The sequence below is a fragment of the Mandrillus leucophaeus genome, unplaced genomic scaffold (genome assembly GCF_000951045.1).
Source record: "Mandrillus leucophaeus isolate KB7577 unplaced genomic scaffold, Mleu.le_1.0 Scaffold142, whole genome shotgun sequence".
Classification (NCBI taxonomy): Eukaryota; Metazoa; Chordata; class Mammalia; order Primates; family Cercopithecidae; genus Mandrillus; species Mandrillus leucophaeus.
Window position 1 is genome coordinate 609,090 of NW_012101388.1, and position 5,174 is coordinate 614,263.

A 5,174-nucleotide genomic window follows, 5' to 3' on the forward strand; every position below is an offset into this window, starting at 1 on the left:
CACGTAAACAAAATTGTTAACATGGGATTCAGTATTTTTGTCTCAATATTGAAAAAAATAGAGTGAAGGCAAAACTTTGTTATAAAAAGAAGCAAAGCCTAGTGTATTTTGGATCCTAGTGCAAATAAGCATCCCAGTTCCCCTGTAGGACAATATAACTTTACAAAAAATGCCAAAGTAATACATTTTGCATACTTTCCCCCCTGTGACAATGTTGTTTTTAGACACAGAAACTACCTAAATAGTGTATTTTTCATTTAAGAGTGTTTCTCAGTGAGGAGCAATCGGTGAGGCAATTGTTATCTTGTTTCAAGAAATACCTGCCAAGAGAGTACAGAACAAAAAATATAGCTTGCATGGTAACTATCAATTTTATTGGTGAAAAAAGCAACTACTATTCTCTGGTTTAGGTTGGAAATACTTTTGCTGCAGATTTTCTTTACATAAAAGTGTTCTTGGGATTTTTTAGAAGATGTTTAAAGTGGAAAAAAAAAAAGTAAGTACTTGGACATAAGCCAATCTTTAGAAGAAGTAAGTTGCTTCCTCCTAGGAACTGGATTTATTATTTGTTATACATAGTGAAAGCAAAATTTGCTGAGACAGATCAAACATTTGAGTGGTGACATTACATTTAGTATATTGAGATACTACCAGCTTTGTAATTAAAATGATTTTGTGTATTTTTCAATAAAATAATATGACAAATAATATTTTAATTGACCAGATTTTTAACATTAAAAACTCTTCAAATGATTTTTGATTTGGTATGTATTTATAATGATTACATGTGAATGAGATTGGGATAAGAATGTAATTATATCTCAGATTTCAGTTTTTGCATAAACTAAACATCAATTTCATTTGAATACTAATGAAAAATGTTCTACAGTGTTTATACATTCAAAATAATTTTCTGAAGAATTATTTTATTTATAGTCTTGCATATTCACATCATATGTAACATTAACATGGAAATACTTAAAAAAAATCACAGAATGTCAGAAAGCCTCAACATGCATCATGTTGGATAACCCCATAACATTTTCCCAGCGAGAGTGCTCAAATGGCCCCCTGCCAAGTTTATATTAATAGTGTCACAGTTTCTTATATAGAACTTCCTTTTCTACATGTTTTAAGTTTTCATATTTTGATATTTATTGAATATCTTGATGTCACTAGGGCAATTTAATTCTTTGGGACATCCAACCAAGTGAACTTCCCCTTGCCTATATATAGAGCTCAAGTACAAACTTTCCAACTAATGAATTAAGACATTCATTTGTACTTGCAGAAACTTGGTCATGTATACCTGTGTGAAGTGCATTGCCATCATATTAGCATGAAGTACAAGTTAAGTTGATAGAAGTACCGTTGATTGTAGAGAGAGTCCTTTTTAACAATACTTGCTAAGAAACAGAATTAAGATAAATATACAACTGCATCATAGACAAAAACTCAGAAATGAAAGAGCCCAATGAGAAGTGGAAGAAATATAGGGTGGCCTAATTAGGACAATGTAAGTGCTTACCATCCTAAGGTTTAAGGAAAATACCAAGTGTTTCAGATCTTTAATGTTTATCATTCTTAACTTTTAATTCCATACTAAAATCACTCTTTAAGCAAAGACATATTCATGGTATATGCATCTATATTTTTAGTCTTAATCAGGCTTAAGAAGACACAACCGTTATTGTACTATTCCCCTTATGCTCAGCAGAAAAGCAGAGATAAGCCAGTTGCGACCCTAGAGTGCAGGGTGAAAAGGGATGATCAGTGGTGGCAGAGAGCAAAGATAATAGTGGAAGAACCACTCTCCTGGTGAAGCATTCAGAAGACCGTATGCGTAAGACAGACAATGACGAGAATGCATTCTGATCATCCATTTCTCAGCCCATGATGTTTGAATTACAAGTGGAATGGTGGCAAAATACATGACTGACTTTTACAAAAATGGACCAACAATAGTACTTGATGTTCAACATTCAATTTCAGTCACTATATATTTTTGATAAGGCAAAGAAAACAAAACAGACAAAAGTCAGCCTTCTACAGACGTTGTGGGGGTATGGTTATTGTGGTGCCCATGAGAATTCCCTGTTTGGCAGACCTGCTATGGGGAGCATAGTTGACAGTCCAGAGAACATCCCTCTGGTCTCTGGATCTACCACCATAGATTTCCAAATTCATAATTTCCCCGGGTTGCTCCCAGCCAAAGATTGACCGTGACAGGGTTATTAGTGCCAGCCCATCTCAATGGGACATGAGACTACCCTTACTGAGGGTTTGGACTCAAATAATTCCCACAAGCTCAACCAAACTTTACCAGAATGGTGTGGCGATTTGAGATCTATCTTGTCTTTCTTTTTTCCCCACTACCTTTTCAGAAGCATCCAGTTTGAGTTTTTAATCTGACTATTCTCCCTGTCTACTTCTCATTCCATATATTCACGCTTTCCAAGCACATTCCTCAATAAACTTTTTGTGCTTATAATCTCATCTTGGGGTCTGTCTGCCTCTTGGGAGATGGCAACCGACACAATTATGTATATTCTCAGCAAGAACTTGATAGGATCCACTTTCTTGTTCATTGCTGATCGTCGATTCCATATAATATTAGTATAGATAAAAGCAGATTATCTGGCATGTAATCAATTCTTTTGCCATTATATACTGCATTATACACCGTGTGATCCATGTATGTTACCTTCTTTAATCAATAGTCTCTTATACACATCTAGATGTGTATAAGAGACAGCCTTATATAACCTGAACCAAATATTATGACAACATTAATACAAACAAGAGCAACATCCACAATTTCACTTTCTTGATTTGTGAAAATTTGGTAAAACCTAAGTAATTGTAAGACATTTCATTTGTTTCTGATACTTGATGAAGTTGACTCCTGACTGCCTATTTGATATTGTCCAATGTAAGCACATATGTATTCAATTAAATTCTCATGTATTCAAATTAAATCAATATCTGAAAAAATATTTTAGAATTCTGCCCACCACATACACCCATTCAAAGTTGGCGTGCTGGTGGTAAAGCAAAGACACAGAGGCCAATAAGGTTTTTGAGACATTAGCACTGCCAACATATCCGCTTCCCTGGATCAAAATACACTGTGACTATTTAAGTCTTAAAATGTCCCTTTGGTCTCCAGGTGACTAAATGTACAGGATTGCATATTCCTTTCCAATAATTGATTAAAAAAAAGAAAGAAAGAAAGAAAGAAACTTCCAGAAGGTGATGCCAACAGCTATGGGGAAAAATTGAATGATGTTCCCTCCTAGGGAGCAGAATCAATGCCTAACTCAGGAGCATTTTCTATTTCCAGGGAAAGGATACTTGCCATGCCAGAGTGGGAAAGTTCAGAATTGCTGCCTATCAGTGACTGCTCTAATCTACCTAGTATTCCTTCCAAATCAAAGAGCATATTGTGGGCTCTGTTCCCATTCTATCATTGCATGTTTCGGTTTTAGGAAAACTAGTCATTCTAATATATAGGTCTCTAGATCAAGAGTAGCCACATCTAGATATGGAAAAAATAAAACAGATATCAATCAGAGTTCCTGGAATTTGAGCTAGCATGCAGTGACTGGAGGAGAATTTTGTGTTGTCCCCAAGAGGAATGAGTGAGTCTGCAGGTAGTAAGGAGACGAGTTGAATGTTTGGAAGACAGATAGGCTGATCATTGGGACTGCCCCCCTAATGTTGCTGGCTCTCCTTTTAGGAACCTAACATTATTTCACTGCCCTGCTCCAATGAAAGGCCATAAAATGTGAGAAGAAGTGACATTTGTCAGGCCTAGATGGAAATTTAAAGAAACAGTGAACAACCCATCTACTTTTCTTTCTCTGGGTCTTTACAATAGGCATGAATTCATTACAGTATCTGCCCTGTTGGCTTTAGTCCTGGAATGTGTGACACAAAACAGGGTCCTAACCTTTCTTTACCACCTGTAGGTTGGGAATAAATAATCATTGTCTTTAAGCCACCAAGGCTCTGTGGAACACACACAGATACACGCACACACGCGCACACACACACAAACACACACACATATTTTAAACACATTTAACCACAGTCTGGTTTAGTCTATTTTGATACTACCATTGACTGTAACTTACTTAACACAGGAAAACAAAATTACGTAGCACTATTTTTCACGTTCATTAATTTAGGCATTAGTTATAAGGCTAACAATAACTCTATATGCCTTCTCGATTATCATTACACGTAAACAAAATTGTTAACATGGGATTCAGTATTTTTGTCTCAATATTGAAAAAAATAGAGTGAAGGCAAAACTTTGTTATAAAAAGAAGCAAAGCCTAGTGTATTTTGGATCCTAGTGCAAATAAGCATCCCAGTTCCCCTGTAGGACAATATAACTTTACAAAAAATGCCAAAGTAATACATTTTGCATACTTTCCCCCCTGTGACAATGTTGTTTTTAGACACAGAAACTACCTAAATAGTGTATTTTTCATTTAAGAGTGTTTCTCAGTGAGGAGCAATCGGTGAGGCAATTGTTATCTTGTTTCAAGAAATACCTGCCAAGAGAGTACAGAACAAAAAATATAGCTTGCATGGTAACTATCAATTTTATTGGTGAAAAAAGCAACTACTATTCTCTGGTTTAGGTTGGAAATACTTTTGCTGCAGATTTTCTTTACATAAAAGTGTTCTTGGGATTTTTTAGAAGATGTTTAAAGTGGAAAAAAAAAAAGTAAGTACTTGGACATAAGCCAATCTTTAGAAGAAGTAAGTTGCTTCCTCCTAGGAACTGGATTTATTATTTGTTATACATAGTGAAAGCAAAATTTGCTGAGACAGATCAAACATTTGAGTGGTGACATTACATTTAGTATATTGAGATACTACCAGCTTTGTAATTAAAATGATTTTGTGTATTTTTCAATAAAATAATATGACAAATAATATTTTAATTGACCAGATTTTTAACATTAAAAACTCTTCAAATGATTTTTGATTTGGTATGTATTTATAATGATTACATGTGAATGAGATTGGGATAAGAATGTAATTATATCTCAGATTTCAGTTTTTGCATAAACTAAACATCAATTTCATTTGAATACTAATGAAAAATGTTCTACAGTGTTTATACATTCAAAATAATTTTCTGAAGAATTATTTTATTT